The following is a 23,675-nucleotide window of genomic DNA, read 5'->3' as shown; positions in this document are numbered from 1 at the left end:
CCCCGTGATGTTTTTCTCACTCCTACTAGTGAATGTAATGTAACACACACCCATACAATGCGCACCACCCCGTGATGTTTTTCTCACTCCTACTAGTGAATGTAATGTAACACACACCCATACAATGCGCACCACCCCGTGATGTTTTTCTCACTCCTACTAGTGAATGTAATGTAACACACACCCATACAATGCGCACCACCCCGTGATGTTTTTCTCACTCCTACTAGTGAATGTAATGTAACACACACCCATACAATGCGCACCACCCCGTGATGTTTTTCTCACTCCTACTAGTGAATCTAATGTAACACACACCCATACAATGCGCACCACCCCGTGATGTTTTTCTCTCTCCTACTAGTGAATCTAATGTAACACACACCCATACAATGCGCACCACCCCGTGATGTTTTTCTCACTCCTACTACTGAATGTAAAGTAACACACACCCATACAATGCGCACCACCACGTGATGTTTTTCTCACTCCTACTAGTGAATCTAATGTAACACACACCCATACAATGTGCACCACCCCGCGATGTTTTTCAGAAACCTATCCTACATTGCCACTGCATGTTCCCTGACCTCCCCATGCGGACCAACCTGCGGTGCTTTTCTCCATCCTACATTGCCACTCACTGCCTATCCTAATTCAGACCCTCCGATTCACACCACCCCGTGATGTTTTTCTCACTCCTACTAGTGAATGTAATGTAACACACACCCATACATTGCGCACCACCCCGTGATGTTTTTCTCACTCCTACTAGTGAATGTAATGTAACACACACCCATACAATGCGCAACACCCCGTGATGTTTTTCTCACTCCTACTAGTGAATCTAATGTAACAAACACCCATAAAATGCGCACCACCCCGTGATGTTTTTCTCACTCCTACTAGTGAATGTAATGTAACACACAGCCATACAATGCGCACCACCCCGTGATGTTTTTCTCACTCCTACTAGTGAAGCTAATGTAACACACACCCATACAATGCGCACCACCCCGTGATGTTTTTCTCACTCCTACTAGTGAATGTAATGTAACACACACCCATACAATGCGCACCACCCCGTGATGTTTTTCTCACTCCTACTAGTGAAGCTAATGTAACACACACCCAAACAATGCGCACCACCCCGTGATGTTTTTCTCACTCCTACTAGTAAATGTGATGTAACACACACCCTTACAATGCGCACCACCCCGTGATGTTTTTCTCACTCCTACTAGTGAATGTAATGTAACACACACCCATACAATGCGCACCACCCCGTGATGTTTTTCTCACTCCTACTAGTGAATCTAATGTAACACACACCCATACAATGCGCACCACCCCGCGATGTTTTTCAGAAACCTATCCTACATTGCCACTGCATGTTCCCTGACCTCCCAATGCGGACCACACCGCGGTGCTTTTCTCCATCCTACATTGCCACTCACTGCCTATCCTAATTCAGACCCTCCGATTCAAACAACCCCGTGATGTTTTTCTCACTCCTAGTAGTGAATGTCATGTAACACACACCCATACAATGCGCACCACCCCGGGATGTTTTTCTCACTCCTACTCCGGAATGTAATGTAACACACACCCATACAATGCGCACCACCCCGTGATGATTTTCTCACTCCTACTAGTGAATGTAATGTAACACACACCCATACAATGCGCACCACCCCGTGATGTTTTTCTCACTCCTACTAGTGAATGTAATGTAACACACACCCAAACAATGCGCACCACGCCGTGATGTTTTTCTCACTCCTACTAGTGAATGTAATGTAACACACACGCATACAATGCGCACCACCCCGTGATGTTTTTCTCACTCCTACTAGTGAATGTAATGTAACACACACCCATACAATGCGCACCACCCCGTGATGTTTTTCTCACTCCTACTAGTGAATGTAATGTAACACACACCCATACAATGCGCACCACCCCGTGATGTTTTTCTCACACCTACTAGTGAATGTAATGTAACACACACCCATACAATGCGCAGCACCCCGTGATGTTTTTGTCACTCCTACTAGTGAATGTAATGTAACACACACCCATACAATGCGCACCACCCCGTGATGTTTTTCTCACTCCTACTAGTGAATGTAATGTAACACACACCCATACAATGCGCACCACCCCGTGATGTTTTTCTCACTGCTACTAGTGAATGTAATGTAACACACACGCATACAATGCGCACCACCCCGTGATGTTTTTCTCACTCCTACTAGTGAATGTAATGTAACACACACCCATACAATGCGCACCACCCCGTGATGTTTTTCTCACTCCTACTAGTGAATGTAATGTAACACACACCCATACAATGCGCACCACCCCGTGATGTTTTTCTCACACCTACTAGTGAATGTAATGTAACACACACCCATACAATGCGCAGCACCCCGTGATGTTTTTGTCACTCCTACTAGTGAATGTAATGTAACACACACCCATACAATGCGCACCACCCCGTGATGTTTTTCTCACTCCTACTAGTGAATGTAATGTAACACACACCCATACAATGCGCACCACCCCGTGATGTTTTTCTCACTGCTACTAGTGAATGTAATGTAACACACACCCATACAATGCGCACCACCCCGTGATGTTTTTCTCACTCCTACTAGTGAATCTAATGTAACACACACCCATACAATGCGCACCACCCCATGATGTTTTTCTCACTCCTACTAGTGAATCTAATGTAACACACACCCATACAATGCGCACCACCCCGTGATGTATTTCTCACTCCTACTAGTGAATGTAATGTAACACACACCCATACAATGCGCACCACCCCGTGATATTTTTCTCACTCCTACTAGTGAATCTAATGTAACACACACCCATACAATGCGCACCACCCCGTGATGTTTTTCTCTCTCCTACTAGTGAATCTAATGTAACACACACCCATACAATGCGCAACACCCCGTGATGTTTTTCTCACTCCTACTACTGAATGTAAAGTAACACACACCCATACAATGCGCACCACCACGTGATGTTTTTCTCACTCCTACTAGTGAATCTAATGTAACACACACCCATACAATGCGCACCACCCCGTGATGTTTTTCTCACTCCTACTAGTGAATGTAATGTAACACACACCCATACAATGCACACCACCCCGTGATGTTTTTCTCACTCCTACTAGTGAATGTAATGTAACACACACCCATACAATGCGCACCACCCCGTGATGTTTTTCTCACTCCTACTAGTGTATGTAATGTAACACACACCCATACAATGCGCACCACCCCGTGATGTTTTTCTCACTCCTACTAGTGAATGTAATGTAACACACACCCATACAATGCGCACCACCCCGTGATGTTTTTCTCACTCCTACTAGTGAATGTAATGTAACACACACCCATACAATGCGCACCACCCCGTGATGTTTTTCTCACTCCTACTAGTGAATCTAATGTAACACACACCCATACATTGCGCACCACCCCGTGATGTTTTTCTCACTCCTACTAGTGAATCTAATGTAACACACACCCATACAATGCGCACCACCCCGTGATATTTTTCTCACTCCTACTAGTGAATGTAATGTAACACACACCCATACAATGCGCACCACCCCGTGATGTTTTTCTCACTCGTACTAGTGAATGTAATGTAACACACACCCATACAATGCGCACCACCCCGTGATGTTTTTCTCACTCCTACTAGTGAATGTAATGTAACACACACCCATACAATGCGCACCACCCCGTGATGTTTTTCTCACTCCTACTAGTGAATGTAATGTAACACACACCCATACAATGCGCACCACCCCGTGATGTTTTTCTCACTCCTACTAGTGAATCTAATGTAACACACAGCCATACAATGCGCACCACCCCGTGATGTTTTTCTCACTCCTACTAGTGAATCTAATGTAACACACACCCATACAATGCGCACCACCCCGTGATGTTTTTCTCACTCCTACTAGTGAATGTAATGTAAGACACACCCATACAATGCGCACCACCCCGTGATGTTTTTCTCACACCTACTAGTGAATGTAATGTAACACACACCCATACAATGCGCACCACCCCGTGATGTTTTTCTCACTCCTACTAGTGAATGTAATGTAACACACACCCATACAATGCGCACCACCCCGTGATGATTTTCTCACTCCTACTAGTGAATGTAATGTAACACACACCCTTACAATGCGCACCACCCGGTGATGTTTTTCTCACTCCTACTAGTGAATGTAATGTAACACACACCCATACAATGCGCACCACCCCGTGATGTTTTTCTCACTCCTACTAGTGAATCTAATGTAACACACACCCATACAATGCGCACCACCCCGCGATGTTTTTCAGAAACCTATCCTACATTGCCACTGCATGTTCCCTGACCTCCCCATGCGGACCACACTGCGGTGCTTTTCTCCATCCTACATTGCCACTCACTGCCTATCCTAATTCAGACCCTCCGATTCAAACAACCCCGTGATGTTTTTCTCACTCCTAGTAGTGAATGTAATGTAACACACACCCATACAATGCGCACCACCCCGGGATGTTTTTCTCACTCCTACTCGTGAATGTAATGTAACACACACCCATACAATGCGCACCACCCCGTGATGATTTTCTCACTCCTACTAGTGAATGTAATGTAACACACACCCATACAATGCGCACCACACCGTGATGTTTTTGTCACTCCTACTAGTGAATGTAATGTAACACACACCCATACAATGCGCACTACCCCGTGATGATTTTCTCACTCCTACTAGTGAATCTAATGTAACACACACCCATACAATGCGCACCACCCCGTGATGTTTTTCTCACTCCTACTAGTGAATGTAATGTAACACACACCCATACAATGCGCACCACCCCGTGATGTTTTTCTCACTCCTACTACTGAATGTAAAGTAACACACACCCATACAATGCGCACCACCCCGTGATGTTTTTCTCACTCCTACTAGTGAATGTAATGTAACACACACCCATACAATGCGCACCACCCCGCGATGTTTTTCTCACTCCTACTACTGAATGTAAAGTAACACACACCCATACAATGCGCACCACCCCGTGATGTTTTTCTCACTCCTACTAGTGAATCTAATGTAACACACACCCATACAATGCGCACCACCCCGCGATGTTTTTCAGAAACCTATCCTACATTGCCACTGCATGTTCCCTGACCTCCCCATGCGGACCAACCTGCGGTGCTTTTCTCCATCCTACATTGCCACTCACTGCCTATCCTAATTCAGACCCTCCGATTCACACCACCCCATGATGTTTTTCTCACTCCTACTAGTGAATGTAATGTAACACACACCCATACATTGCGCACCACCCCGTGATGTTTTTCTCACTCCTACTAGTGAATGTAATGTAACACACACCCATACAATGCGCACCACCCCGTGATGTTTTTCTCACTCCTACTAGTGAATCTAATGTAACACACACCCATACAATGCGCACCACCCCGTGATGTTTTTCTCACTCCTACTAGTGAATGTAATGTAACACACAGCCATACAATGCGCACCACCCCGTGATGTTTTTCTCACTCCTACTAGTGAAGCTAATGTAACACACACCCATACAATGCGCACCACCCCGTGATGTTTTTCTCACTCCTACTAGTGAATGTAATGTAACACACACCCATACAATGCGCACCACCCCGTGATGTTTTTCTCACTCCTACTAGTGAAGCTAATGTAACACACACCCAAACAATGCGCACCACCCCGTGATGTTTTTCTCACTCCTACTAGTGAATGTGATGTAACACACAACATTACAATGCGCACCACCCCGTAATGTTTTTCTCACTCCTACTAGTGAATGTAATGTAACACACACCCATACAATGCGCACCACCCCGTGATGATTTTCTCACTCCTACTAGTGAATCTAATGTAACACACACCCATACAATGCGCACCACCCCGCGATGTTTTTCAGAAACTTATCCTACATTGCCACTGCATGTTCCCTGACCTCCCCATGCGGACCACACCGCGGTGCTTTACTCTATCCTACATTGCCACTCACTGCCTATCCTAATTCAGACCCTCGGATTCAAACAACCCCGTGATGTTTTTCTCACTCCTAGTAGTGAATGTAATGTAACACACACCCATACAATGCGCACCACCCCGTGATGTTTTTCTCACTCCTACTAGTGAAGCTAATGTAACACACACCCATACAATGCGCACCACCCCGTGATGTTTTTCTCACTCCTACTAGTGAATGTAATGTAACACACACCCATACAATGCGCACCACCCCGTGATGTTTTTCTCACTCCTACTAGTGAAGCTAATGTAACACACACCCAAACAATGCCCAGCACCCCGTGATGTTTTTCTCACTCCTACTAGTAAATGTGATGTAACACACACCCTTACAATGCGCACCACCCCGTGATGTTTTTCTCACTCCTACTAGTGAATGTAATGTAACACACACCCATACAATGCGCACCACCCCGTGATGTTTTTCTCACTCCTACTAGTGAATCTAATGTAACACACACCCATACAATGCGCACCACCCCGCGATGTTTTTCAGAAACCTATCCTACATTGCCACTGCATGTTCCCTGACCTCCCCATGCGGACCACACCGCGGTGCTTTTCTCCATCCTACATTGCCACTCACTGCCTATCCTAATTCAGACCCTCCGATTCAAACAACCCCGTGATGTTTTTCTCACTCCTAGTAGTGAATGTCATGTAACACACACCCATACAATGCGCACCACCCCGGGATGTTTTTCTCACTCCTACTAGTGAATGTAATGTAACACACACCCATACAATGCGCACCACCCCGTGATGTTTTTCTCACTCCTACTAGTGAATGTAATGTAACACACACCCATACAATGCGCACCACCCCGTGATGTTTTTCTCACTCCTACTAGTGAATGTAATGTAACACACACCCATACAATGCGCACCACCCCGTGATGTTTTTCTCACTCCTACTAGTGAATGTAATGTAACACACACCCATACAATGCGCACCACCCCGTGATGTTTTTCTCACTCCTACTAGTGAATGTAATGTAACACACACCCATACAATGCGCACCACCCCGTGATGTTTTTCTCACTCCTACTAGTGAATGTAATGTAACACACACCCATACAATGCGCACCACCCCGTGATGTTTTTCTCACTCCTACTAGTGAATCTAATGTAACACACACCCATACAATGCGCACCACCCCGTGATGTTTTTCTCTCTCCTACTAGTGAATCTAATGTAACACACACCCATACAATGCGCACCACCCCGTGATGTTTTTCTCACTCCTACTACTGAATGTAAAGTAACACACACCCATACAATGCGCACCACCACGTGATGTTTTTCTCACTCCTACTAGTGAATCTAATGTAACACACACCCATACAATGTGCAACACCCCGCGATGTTTTTCAGAAACCTATCCTACATTGCCACTGCATGTTCCCTGACCTCCCCATGCGGACCAACCTGCGGTGCTTTTCTCCATCCTACATTGCCACTCACTGCCTATCCTAATTCAGACCCTCCGATTCACACCACCCCGTGATGTTTTTCTCACTCCTACTAGTGAATGTAATGTAACACACACCCATACATTGCGCACCACCCCGTGATGTTTTTCTCACTCCTACTAGTGAATGTAATGTAACACACACCCATACAATGCGCACCACCCCGTGATGTTTTTCTCACTCCTACTAGTGAATCTAATGTAACAAACAGCCATAAAATGCGCACCACCCCGTGATGTTTTTCTCACTCCTACTAGTGAATGTAATGTAACACACAGCCATACAATGCGCACCACCCCGTGATGTTTTTCTCACTCCTACTAGTGAAGCTAATGTAACACACACCCATACAATGCGCACCACACCGTGATGTTTTTCTCACTCCTACTAGTGAATGTAATGTAACACACACCCATACAATGCGCACCACCCCGTGATGTTTTTCTCACTCCTACTAGTGAAGCTAATGTAACACACACCCAAACAATGCGCACCACCCCGTGATGTTTTTCTCACTCCTACTAGTAAATGTGATGTAACACACACCCTTACAATGCGCACCACCCCGTGATGTTTTTCTCACTCCTACTAGTGAATGTAATGTAACACACACCTATACAATGCGCACCACCCCGTGATGTTTTTCTCACTCCTACTAGTGAATCTAATGTAACACACACCCATACAATGCGCACCACCCCGCGATGTTTTTCAGAAACCTATCCTACATTGCCACTGCATGTTCCCTGACCTCCCAATGCGGACCACACCGCGGTGCTTTTCTCCATCCTACATTGCCACTCACTGCCTATCCTAATTCAGACCCTCCGATTCAAACAACCCCGTGATGTTTTTCTCACTCCTAGTAGTGAATGTCATGTAACACACACCCATACAATGCGCAACACCCCGGGATGTTTTTCTCACTCCTACTCCGGAATGTAATGTAACACACACCCATACAATGCGCACCACCCCGTGATGATTTTCTCACTCCTACTAGTGAATGTAATGTAACACACACCCATACAATGCGCACCACCCCGTGATGTTTTTCTCACTCCTACTAGTGAATGTAATGTAACACACACCCATACAATGCGCACCACCCCGTGATGTTTTTCTCACTCCTACTAGTGAATGTAATGTAACACACACCCATACAATGCGCACCACCCCGTGATGTTTTTCTCACTCCTACTAGTGAAGCTAATGTAACACACACCCATACAATGCACACCACCCCGTGATGTTTTTCTCACTCCTACTAGTGAAGCTAATGTAACACACACCCATACAATGCACACCACCCCGTGATGTTTTTCTCACTCCTACTAGTGAAGCTAATGTAACACACACCCAAACAATGCGCACCACCCCGTGATGTTTTTCTCACTCCTACTAGTGAATGTAATGTAACACACACCCATACAATGCGCACCACCCCGTGATGTTTTTCTCACTCCTACTAGTGAATGTAATGTAACACACACCCATACAATGCGCACCACCCCGTGATGTTTTTCTCACTCCTACTAGTGAATGTAATGTAACACACACCCATACAATGCGCACCACCCCGTGATGTTTTTCTCACACCTACTAGTGAATGTAATGTAACACACACCCATACAATGCGCACCACCCCGTGATGTTTTTGTCACTCCTACTAGTGAATGTAATGTAACACACACCCATACAATGCGCACCACCCCGTGATGTTTTTCTCACTCCTACTAGTGAATGTAATGTAACACACACCCATACAATGCGCACCACCCCGTGATGTTTTTCTCACTGCTACTAGTGAATGTAATGTAACACACACCCATACAATGCGCACCACCCCGTGATGTTTTTCTCACTCCTACTAGTGAATCTAATGTAACACACACCCATACAATGCGCACCACCCCATGATGTTTTTCTCACTCCTACTAGTGAATCTAATGTAACACACACCCATACAATGCGCACCACCCCGTGATGTTTTTCTCACTCCTACTAGTGAATGTAATGTAACACACACCCATACAATGCGCACCACCCCGTGATATTTTTCTCACTCCTACTAGTGAATCTAATGTAACACACACCCATACAATGCGCACCACCCCGTGATGTTTTTATCTCTCCTACTAGTGAATCTAATGTAACACACACCCATACAATGCGCACCACCCCGTGATGTTTTTCTCACTCCTACTACTGAATGTAAAGTAACACACACCCATACAATGCGCACCACCACGTGATGTTTTTCTCACTCCTACTAGTGAATCTAATGTAACACACACCCATACAATGCGCACCACCCCGTGATGTTTTTCTCACTCCTACTAGTGAATGTAATGTAACACACACCCATACAATGCACACCACCCCGTGATGTTTTTCTCACTCCTACTAGTGAATGTAATGTAACACACACCCATACAATGCGCACCACCACGTGATGTTTTTCTCACTCCTACTAGTGAATCTAATGTAACACACACCCATACAATGCGCACCACCCCGTGATGTTTTTCTCACTCCTACTAGTGAATGTAATGTAACACACACCCATACAATGCACACCACCCCGTGATGTTTTTCTCACTCCTACTAGTGAATGTAATGTAACACACACCCATACAATGCGCACCACCCCGTGATGTTTTTCTCACTCCTACTAGTGAATGTAATGTAACACACACCCATACAATGCGCACCACCCCGTGATGTTTTTCTCACTCCTACTAGTGAATCTAATGTAACACACACCCATACAATGCGCACCACCCCGCGATGTTTTTCAGAAACCTATCCTACATTGCCACTGCATGTTCCCTGACCTCCCCATGCGGACCACACTGCGGTGCTTTTCTCCATCCTACATTGCCACTCACTGCCTATCCTAATTCAGACCCTCCGATTCAAACAACCCCGTGATGTTTTTCTCACTCCTAGTAGTGAATGTAATGTAACACACACCCATACAATGCGCACCACCCCGGGATGTTTTTCTCACTCCTACTCGTGAATGTAATGTAACACACACCCATACAATGCGCACCACCCCGTGATGATTTTCTCACTCCTACTAGTGAATGTAATGTAACACACACCCATACAATGCGCACCACCCCGTGATGTTTTTGTCACTCCTACTAGTGAATGTAATGTAACACACACCCATACAATGCGCACTACCCCGTGATGATTTTCTCACTCCTACTAGTGAATCTAATGTAACACACACCCATACAATGCGCACCACCCCGTGATGTTTTTCTCACTCCTACTAGTGAATGTAATGTAACACACACCCATACAATGCGCACCACCCCGTGATGTTTTTCTCACTCCTACTACTGAATGTAAAGTAACACACACCCATACAATGCGCACCACCCCGTGATGTTTTTCTCACTCCTACTAGTGAATGTAATGTAACACACACCCATACAATGCGCACCACCCCGCGATGTTTTTCTCACTCCTACTACTGAATGTAAAGTAACACACACCCATACAATGCGCACCACCCCGTGATGTTTTTCTCACTCCTACTAGTGAATCTAATGTAACACACACCCATACAATGCGCACCACCCCGCGATGTTTTTCAGAAACCTATCCTACATTGCCACTGCATGTTCCCTGACCTCCCCATGCGGACCAACCTGCGGTGCTTTTCTCCATCCTACATTGCCACTCACTGCCTATCCTAATTCAGACCCTCCGATTCACACCACCCCATGATGTTTTTCTCACTCCTACTAGTGAGTGTAATGTAACACACACCCATACATTGCGCACCACCCCGTGATGTTTTTCTCACTCCTACTAGTGAATGTAATGTAACACACACCCATACAATGCGCACCACCCCGTGATGTTTTTCTCACTCCTACTAGTGAATCTAATGTAACACACACCCATACAATGCGCACCACCCCGTGATGTTTTTCTCACTCCTACTAGTGAATGTAATGTAACACACAGCCATACAATGCGCACCACCCCGTGATGTTTTTCTCACTCCTACTAGTGAAGCTAATGTAACACACACCCATACAATGCGCACCACCCCGTGATGTTTTTCTCACTCCTACTAGTGAATGTAATGTAACACACACCCATACAATGCGCACCACCCCGTGATGTTTTTCTCACTCCTACTAGTGAAGCTAATGTAACACACACCCAAACAATGCGCACCACCCCGTGATGTTTTTCTCACTCCTACTAGTGAATGTGATGTAACACACAACCTTACAATGCGCACCACCCCGTAATGTTTTTCTCACTCCTACTAGTGAATGTAATGTAACACACACCCATACAATGCGCACCACCCCGTGATGATTTTCTCACTCCTACTAGTGAATCTAATGTAACACACACCCATACAATGCGCACCACCCCGCGATGTTTTTCAGAAACCTATCCTACATTGCCACTGCATGTTCCCTGACCTCCCCATGCGGACCACACCGCGGTGCTTTACTCTATCCTACATTGCCACTCACTGCCTATCCTAATTCAGACCCTCGGATTCAAACAACCCCGTGATGTTTTTCTCACTCCTAGTAGTGAATGTAATGTAACACACACCCATACAATGCGCACCACCCCGTGATGTTTTTCTCACTCCTACTAGTGAAGCTAATGTAACACACACCCATACAATGCGCACCACCCCGTGATGTTTTTCTCACTCCTACTAGTGAATGTAATGTAACACACACCCATACAATGCGCACCACCCCGTGATGTTTTTCTCACTCCTACTAGTGAAGCTAATGTAACACACACCCAAACAATGCCCAGCACCCCGTGATGTTTTTCTCACTCCTACTAGTAAATGTGATGTAACACACACCCTTACAATGCGCACCACCCCGTGATGTTTTTCTCACTCCTACTAGTGAATGTAATGTAACACACACCCATACAATGCGCACCACCCCGTGATGTTTTTCTCACTCCTACTAGTGAATCTAATGTAACACACACCCATACAATGCGCACCACCCCGCGATGTTTTTCACAAACCTATCCTACATTGCCACTGCATGTTCCCTGACCTCCCCATGCGGACCACACCGCGGTGCTTTTCTCCATCCTACATTGCCACTCACTGCCTATCCTAATTCAGACCCTCCGATTCAAACAACCCCGTGATGTTTTTCTCACTCCTAGTAGTGAATGTCATGTAACACACACCCATACAATGCGCACCACCCCGGGATGTTTTTCTCACTCCTACTAGTGAATGTAATGTAACACACACCCATACAATGCGCACCACCCCGTGATGTTTTTCTCACTCCTACTAGTGAATGTAATGTAACACACACCCATACAATGCGCACCACCCCGTGATGTTTTTCTCACTCCTACTAGTGAATGTAATGTAACACACACCCATACAATGCGTACCACCCCGTGATGTTTTTCTCACTCCTACTAGTGAATCTAATGTAACACACACCCATACAATGCGCACCACCCCGTGATGTTTTTCTCACTCCTACTAGTGAATCTAATGTAACACACACCCATACAATGCGCACCACCCCGTGATGTTTTTCTCACTCCTACTAGTGAATGTAATGTAACACACACCCATACAATGCGCACCACCCCGTGATGTTTTTCTCACACCTACTAGTGAATGTAATGTAACACACACCCATACAATGCGCACCACCCCGTGATGGTTTTCTCACTCCTACTAGTGAATGTAATGTAACACACACCCATAAAATGCGCACCACCCCGTGATGATTTTCTCACTCCTACTAGTGAATGTAATGTAACACACACCCATACAATGCGCACCACCCCGTGATGTTTTTCTCACTCCTACTAGTGAATGTAATGTAACACACACCCATACAATGCGCACCACCCCGTGATGTTTTTCTCACTCCTACTAGTGAATGTAATGTAACACACACCCATACAATGCGCACCACCCCGTGATGTTTTTCTCACTCCTACTAGTGAATGTAATGTAACACACACCCATACAATGCGCACCACCCCGTGATGTTTTTCTCACTCCTACTAGTGAATGTAATGTAACACACACCCATACAATGCGCACCACCCCGTGATGTTTTTCTCACTCCTACTAGTGAATGTAATGTAACACACACCCATACAATGCGCACCACCCCGTGATGTTTTTCTCACTCCTACTAGTGAATGTAATGTAACACACACCCATACAATGCGCACCACCCCGTGATGTTTTTCTCACTCCTACTAGTGAATGTAATGTAACACACACCCATACAATGCGCACCACCCCGTGATGTTTTTCTCACACCTACTAGTGAATGTAATGTAACACACACCCATACAATGCGCACCACCCCGTGATGTTTTTCTCACTCCTACTAGTGAATGTAATGTAACACACACCCATACAATGCGCACCACCCCGTGATGTTTTTCTCACTCCTACTAGTGAATGTAATGTAACACACACCCATACATTGCGCACCACCCCGTGATGTTTTTCTCACTCCTACTAGTGAATGTAATGTAACACACACCCATACAATGCGCACCACCCCGTAATGTTTTTCTCACTCCTACTAGTGAATGTAATGTAACACACACCCATACAATGCGCACCACCCCGTGATGTTTTTCTCACTCCTAGTAGTGAATGTAATGTAACACACACCCATACAATGCGCACCACCCCGGGATGTTTTTCTCACTCCTACTCGTGAATGTAATGTAACACACACCCATACAATGCGCACCACCCCGTGATGATTTTCTCACTCCTACTAGTGAATGTAATGTAACACACACCCATACAATGCGCACCACCCCGTTATGTTTTTCTCACTCCTACTAGTGAATCTAATGTAACACACACCCATACAATGCGCACCACCCCGTGATGTTTTTCTCACTCCTACTAGTGAATCTAATGTAACACACACCCATACAATGCGCACCACCCCGTGATGTTTTTCTCACTCCTACTAGTGAATGTAATGTAACACACACCCATACAATGTGCACCACCCCGTGATGTTTTTCTCACTCCTACTAGTGAATGTAATGTAACACACACCCATACAATGCGCACCACCCCGTGATGTTTTTCTCACTCCTACTAGTGAAGCTAATGTAACACACACCCAAACAATGCCCAGCACCCCGTGATGTTTTTCACACTCCTACTAGTAAATGTGATGTAACACACACCCTTACAATGCGCACCACCCCGTGATGTTTTTCTCACTCCTACTAGTGAATGTAATGTAACACACACCCATACAATGCGCACCACCCCGTGATGTTTTTCTCACTCCTACTAGTGAATCTAATGTAACACACACCCATACAATGCGCACCACCCCGCGATGTTTTTCAGAAACCTATCCTACATTGCCACTGCATGTTCCCTGACCTCCCCATGCGGACCACACCGCGGTGCTTTTCTCCATCTTACATTGCCACTCACTGCCTATCCTAATTCAGACCCTCCGATTCAAACAACCCCGTGATGTTTTTCTCACTCCTAGTAGTGAATGTCATGTAACACACACCCATACAATGCGCACCACCCCGGGATGTTTTTCTCACTCCTACTAGTGAATGTAATGTAACACACACCCATACAATGCGCACCACCCCGTGATGTTTTTCTCACTCCTACTAGTGAATGTAATGTAACACACACCCATACAATGCGCACCACCCCGTGATGTTTTTCTCACTCCTACTAGTGAATGTAATGTAACACACACCCATACAATGCGTACCACCCCGTGATGTTTTTCTCACTCCTACTAGTGAATCTAATGTAACACACACCCATACAATGCGCACCACCCCGTGATGTTTTTCTCACTCCTACTAGTGAATCTAATGTAACACACACCCATACAATGCGCACCACCCCGTGATGTTTTTCTCACTCCTACTAGTGAATGTAATGTAACACACACCCATACAATGCGCACCACCCCGTGATGTTTTTCTCACACCTACTAGTGAATGTAATGTAACACACACCCATACAATGCGCACCACCCCGTGATGGTTTTCTCACTCCTACTAGTGAATGTAATGTAACACACACCCATAAAATGCGCACCACCCCGTGATGATTTTCTCACTCCTACTAGTGAATGTAATGTAACACACACCCATACAATGCGCACCACCCCGTGATGTTTTTCTCACTCCTACTAGTGAATGTAATGTAACACACACCCATACAATGCGCACCACCCCGTGATGTTTTTCTCACTCCTACTAGTGAATGTAATGGAACACACACCCATACAATGCGCACCACCCCGTGATGTTTTTCTCACTCCTACTAGTGAATGTAATGTAACACACACCCATAGAATGCGCACCACCCCGTGATGTTTTTCTCACTCCTACTAGTGAATGTAATGTAACACACCCCCATACAATGCGCACCACCCCGTGATGTTTTTCTCACTCCTACGAGTGAATGTAATGTAACACACACCCATACAATGCGCACCACCCCGTGATGTTTTTCTCACTCCTACTAGTGAATGTAATGTAACACACACCCATACAATGCGCACCACCCCGTGATGTTTTTCTCACTCCTACTAGTGAATGTAATGTAACACACACCCATACAATGCGCACCACCCCGTGATGTTTTTCTCACTCCTACTAGTGAATGTAATATAACACACACCCATACAATGCGCACCACCCCGTGATGTTTTTCTCACACCTAGTAGTGAATGTAATGTAACACACACCCATACAATGCGCACCACCCCGTGATGTTTTTCTCACACCTACTAGTGAATGTAATGTAACACACACCCATACAATGCGCACCACCCCGTGATGTTTTTCTCACTCCTACTAGTGAATGTAATGTAACACACACCCATACATTGCGCACCACCCCGTGATGTTTTTCTCACTCCTACTAGTGAATGTAATGTAACACACACCCATACAATGCGCACCACCCTGTGATGTTTTTCTCACTCCTACTAGTGAATGTAATGTAACACACACCCATACAATGCGCACCACCCCGTGATGTTTTTCTCACTCCTACTAGTGAATGTAATGTAACACACACCCATACAATGCGCACCACCCCGTGATGTTTTTCTCACTCCTACTAGTGAATCTAATGTAACACACACCCATACAATGCGCACCACCCCGTGATGTTTTTCTCACTCCTACTAGTGAATGTAATGTAACACACACCCATACAATGCGCACCACCCCGTGATGTTTTTCTCACTCCTACTAGTGAAGCTAATGTAACAAACACCCAAACAATGCGCACCACCCCGTGATGTTTTTCTCACTCCTACTAGTGAATGTGATGTAACACACACCCTTACAATGCACACCACCCCGTGATGTTTTTCTCACTCCTACTAATGAATGTAATGTAACACACACCCATACAATGCGCACCACCCCGTGATGTTTTTCTCACTCCTACTAGTGAATCTAATGTAACACACACCCATACAATGCGCACCACCCCGCGATGTTTTTCAGAAACCTATCCTACATTGCCACTGCATGTTCCCTGACCTCCCCATGATGACCACACTGCGGTGCTTTTCTCCATCCTACATTGCCACTCACTGCCTATCCTAATTCAGACCCTCCGATTCAAACAACCCCGTGATGTTTTTCTCACTCCTAGTAGTGAATGTAATGTAACACACACCCATACAATGCGCACCACCCCGGGATGTTTTTCTCACTCCTACTCGTGAATGTAATGTAACACACACCCATACAATGCGCACCACCCCGTGATGATTTTCTCACTCCTACTAGTGAATGTAATGTAACACACACCCATACAATGCGCACCACCCCGTTATGTTTTTCTCACTCCTACTAGTGAATCTAATGTAACACACACCCATACAATGCGCACCACCCCGTGATGTTTTTCTCACTCCTACTAGTGAATCTAATGTAACACACACCCATACAATGCGCACCACCCCGTGATGTTTTTCTCACTCCTACTAGTGAATGTAATGTAACACACACCCATACAATGCGCACCACCCCGTGATGTTTTTCTCACACCTACTAGTGAATGTAATGTAACACACACCCATACAATGCGCACCACCCCGTGATGGTTTTCTCACTCCTACTAGTGAATGTAATGTAACACACACCCATACAATGCGCACCACCCTGTGATGATTTTCTCACTCCTACTAGTGAATGTAATGTAACACACACCCATACAATGCGCACCACCCCGTGATGTTTTTCTCACTCCTACTAGTGAATGTAATGTAACACACACCCATACAATGCGCACCACCCCGTGATGTTTTTCTCACTCCTACTAGTGAATGTAATGTAACACACACCCATACAATGCGCACCACCCCGTGATGTTTTTCTCACTCCTACTAGTGAATGTAATGTAACACACACCCATAGAATGCGCACCACCCCGTGATGTTTTTCTCACTCCTACTAGTGAATGTAATGTAACACACACCCATACAATGCGCACCACCCCGTGATGTTTTTCTCACTCCTACGAGTGAATGTAATGTAACACACACCCATACAATGCGCACCACCCCGTGATGTTTTTCTCACTCCTACTAGTGAATGTAATGTAACACACACCCATACAATGCGCACCACCCCGTGATGTTTTTCTCACTCCTACTAGTGAATGTAATGTAACACACACCCATACAATGCGCACCACCCCGTGATGTTTTTCTCACTCCTACTAGTGAATGTAATGTAACACACACCCATACAATGCGCACCACCCCGTGATGTTTTTCTCACACCTACTAGTGAATGTAATGTAACACACACCCATACAATGCGCACCACCCCGTGATGTTTTTCTCACACCTACTAGTGAATGTAATGTAACACACACCCATACAATGCGCACCACCCCGTGATGTTTTTCTCACTCCTACTAGTGAATGTAATGTAACACACACCCATACATTGCGCACCACCCCGTGATGTTTTTCTCACTCCTACTAGTGAATGTAATGTAACACACACCCATACAATGCGCACCACCCCGTGATGTTTTTCTCACTCCTACTAGTGAATGTAATGTAACACACACCCATACAATGCGCACCACCCCGTGATGTTTTTCTCACTCCTAATAGTGAATGTAATGTAACACACACCCATACAATGCGCACCACCCCGTGATGTTTTTCTCACTCCTACTAGTGAATCTAATGTAACACACACCCATACAATGCGCACCACCCCGTGATGTTTTTCTCACTCCTACTAGTGAATGTAATGTAACACACACCCATACAATGCGCACCACCCCGTGATGTTTTTCTCACTCCTACTAGTGAAGCTAATGTAACAAACACCCAAACAATGCGCACCACCCCGTGATGTTTTTCTCACTCCTACTAGTGAATGTGATGTAACACACACCCTTACAATGCGCACCACCCCGTGATGTTTTTCTCACTCCTACTAATGAATGTAATGTAACACACACCCATACAATGCGCACCACCCCGTGATGTTTTTCTCACTCCTACTAGTGAATCTAATGTAACACACACCCATACAATGCGCACCACCCCGCGATGTTTTTCAGAAACCTATCCTACATTGCCACTGCATGTTCCCTGACCTCCCCATGATGACCACACTGCGGTGCTTTTCTCCATCCTACATTGCCACTCACTGCCTATCCTAATTCAGACCCTCCGATTCAAACAACCCCGTGATGTTTTTCTCACTCCTAGTAGTGAATGTAATGTAACACACACCCATACAATGCGCACCACCCCGGGATGTTTTTCTCACTCCTACTCGTGAATGTAATGTAACACACACCGATACAATGCGCACCACCCCGTGATGATTTTCTCACTCCTACTAGTGAATGTAATGTAACACACACCCATACAATGCGCACCACCCCGTTATGTTTTTCTCACTCCTACTAGTGAATCTAATGTAACACACACCCATACAATGCGCACCACCCCGTGATGTTTTTCTCACTCCTACTAGTGAATCTAATGTAACACACACCCATACAATGCGCACCACCCCGTGATGTTTTTCTCACTCCTACTAGTGAATGTAATGTAACACACACCCATACAATGCGCACCACCCCGTGATGTTTTTCTCACACCTACTAGTGAATGTAATGTAACACACACCCATACAATGCGCACCACCCCGTGATGGTTTTCTCACTCCTACTAGTGAATGTAATGTAACACACACCCATACAATGCGCACCACCCTGTGATGATTTTCTCACTCCTACTAGTGAATGTAATGTAACACACACCCATACAATGCGCACCACCCCGTGATGTTTTTCTCACTCCTACTAGTGAATGTAATGTAACACACACCCATAAAATGCGCACCACCCCGTGATGTTTTTCTCACTCCTACTAGTGAATGTAATGTAACACACACCCATACAATGCGCACCACCCCGTTATGTTTTTCTCACTCCTACTAGTGAATGTAATGTAACACACACCCATACAATGCGCACCACCCCGTGATGTTTTTCTCACTCCTACTAGTGAATCTAATGTAACACACACCCATACAATGCGCACCACCCCGTGATGTTTTTCTCACTCCTACTAGTGAATGTAATGTAACACACACCCATACAATGTGCACCACCCCGTGATGTTTTTCTCACTCCTACTAGTGAATGTAATGTAACACACACCCATACAATGCGCACCACCCCGTGATGTTTTTCTCACTCCTACTAGTGAAGCTAATGTAACACACACCCAAACAATGCCCAGCACCCCGTGATGTTTTTCACACTCCTACTAGTAAATGTGATGTAACACACACCCTTACAATGCGCACCACCCCGTGATGTTTTTCTCACTCCTACTAGTGAATGTAATGTAACACACACCCATACAATGCGCACCACCCCGTGATGTTTTTCTCACTCCTACTAGTGAATCTAATGTAACACACCCATACAATGCGCACCACCCCGCGATGTTTTTCAGAAACCTATCCTACATTGCCACTGCATGTTCCCTGACCTCCCCATGCGGACCACACCGCGGTGCTTTTCTCCATCTTACATTGCCACTCACTGCCTATCCTAATTCAGACCCTCCGATTCAAACAACCCCGTGATGTTTTTCTCACTCCTAGTAGTGAATGTCATGTAACACACACCCATACAATGCGCACCACCCCGGGATGTTTTTCTCACTCCTACTAGTGAATGTAATGTAACACACACCCATACAATGCGCACCACCCCGTGATGTTTTTCTCACTCCTACTAGTGAATGTAATGTAACACACACCCATACAATGCGCACCACCCCGTGATGTTTTTCTCACTCCTACTAGTGAATGTAATGTAACACACACCCATACAATGCGTACCACCCCGTGATGTTTTTCTCACTCCTACTAGTGAATCTAATGTAACACACACCCATACAATGCGCACCACCCCGTGATGTTTTTCTCACTCCTACTAGTGAATCTAATGTAACACACACCCATACAATGCGCACCACCCCGTGATGTTTTTCTCACTCCTACTAGTGAATGTAATGTAACACACACCCATACAATGCGCACCACCCCGTGATGTTTTTCTCACACCTACTAGTGAATGTAATGTAACACACACCCATACAATGCGCACCACCCCGTGATGGTTTTCTCACTCCTACTAGTGAATGTAATGTAACACACACCCATAAAATGCGCACCACCCCGTGATGATTTTCTCACTCCTACTAGTGAATGTAATGTAACACACACCCATACAATGCGCACCACCCCGTGATGTTTTTCTCACTCCTACTAGTGAATGTAATGTAACACACACCCATACAATGCGCACCACCCCGTGATGTTTTTCTCACTCCTACTAGTGAATGTAATGTAACACACACCCATACAATGCGCACCACCCCGTGATGTTTTTCTCACTCCTACTAGTGAATGTAATGTAACACACACCCATAGAATGCGCACCACCCCGTGATGTTTTTCTCACTCCTACTAGTGAATGTAATGTAACACACACCCATACAATGCGCACCACCCCGTGATGTTTTTCTCACTCCTACGAGTGAATGTAATGTAACACACACCCATACAATGCGCACCACCCCGTGATGTTTTTCTCACTCCTACTAGTGAATGTAATGTAACACACACCCATACAATGCGCACCACCCCGTGATGTTTTTCTCACTCCTACTAGTGAATGTAATGTAACACACACCCATACAATGCGCACCACCCCGTGATGTTTTTCTCACTCCTACTAGTGAATGTAATGTAACACACACCCATACAATGCGCACCACCCCGTGATGTTTTTCTCACACCTACTAGTGAATGTAATGTAACACACACCCATACAATGCGCACCACCCCGTGATGTTTTTCTCACACCTACTAGTGAATGTAATGTAACACACACCCATACAATGCGCACCACCCCGTGATGTTTTTCTCACTCCTACTAGTGAATGTAATGTAACACACACCCATACATTGCGCACCACCCCGTGATGTTTTTCTCACTCCTACTAGTGAATGTAATGTAACACACACCCATACAATGCGCACCACCCCGTGATGTTTTTCTCACTCCTACTAGTGAATGTAATGTAACACACACCCATACAATGCGCACCACCCCGTGATGTTTTTCTCACTCCTACTAGTGAATGTAATGTAACACACACCCATACAATGCGCACCACCCCGTGATGTTTTTCTCACTCCTACTAGTGAATCTAATGTAACACACACCCATACAATGCGCACCACCCCGTGATGTTTTTCTCACTCCTACTAGTGAATGTAATGTAACACACACCCATACAATGCGCACCACCCCGTGATGTTTTTCTCACTCCTACTAGTGAAGCTAATGTAACAAACACCCAAACAATGCGCACCACCCCGTGATGTTTTTCTCACTCCTACTAGTAAATGTGATGTAACACACACCCTTACAATGCGCACCACCCCGTGATGTTTTTCTCACTCCTACTAATGAATGTAATGTAACACACACCCATACAATGCGCACCACCCCGTGATGTTTTTCTCACTCCTACTAGTGAATCTAATGTAACACACACCCATACAATGCGCACCACCTCGCGATGTTTTTCAGAAACCTATCCTACATTGCCACTGCATGTTCCCTGACCTCCCCATGATGACCACACTGCGGTGCTTTTCTCCATCCTACATTGCCACTCACAGCCTATCCTAATTCAGACCCTCCGATTCAAACAACCCCGTGATGTTTTTCTCACTCCTAGTAGTGAATGTAATGTAACACACACCCATACAATGCGCACCACCCCGGGATGTTTTTCTCACTCCTACTCGTGAATGTAATGTAACACACACCCATACAATGCGCACCACCCCGTGATGATTTTCTCACTCCTACTAGTGAATGTAATGTAACACACACCCATACAATGCGCACCACCCCGTTATGTTTTTCTCACTCCTACTAGTGAATCTAATGTAACACACACCCATACAATGCGCACCACCCCGTGATGTTTTTCTCACTCCTACTAGTGAATCTAATGTAACACACACCCATACAATGCGCACCACCCCGTGATGTTTTTCTCACTCCTACTAGTGAATGTAATGTAACACACACCCATACAATGCGCACCACCCCGTGATGTTTTTCTCACACCTACTAGTGAATGTAATGTAACACACACCCATACAATGCGCACCACCCCGTGATGGTTTTCTCACTCCTACTAGTGAATGTAATGTAACACACACCCATACAATGCGCACCACCCTGTGATGATTTTCTCACTCCTACTAGTGAATGTAATGTAACACACACCCATACAATGCGCACCACCCCGTGATGTTTTTCTCACTCCTACTAGTGAATGTAATGTAACACACACCCATACAATGCGCACCACCCCGTGATGTTTTTCTCACTCCTACTAGTGAATGTAATGTAACACACACCCATACAATGCGCACCACCCCGTG

The sequence above is a fragment of the Cavia porcellus genome, unplaced genomic scaffold, assembly GCF_034190915.1.
Source record: "Cavia porcellus strain 051 isolate PalLab524CR breed Dunkin Hartley unplaced genomic scaffold, mCavPor4.1 scaffold_25, whole genome shotgun sequence".
Lineage (NCBI taxonomy): Eukaryota > Metazoa > Chordata > Mammalia > Rodentia > Caviidae > Cavia > Cavia porcellus.
Note: the sequence above shows the minus strand (reverse complement) of the source record.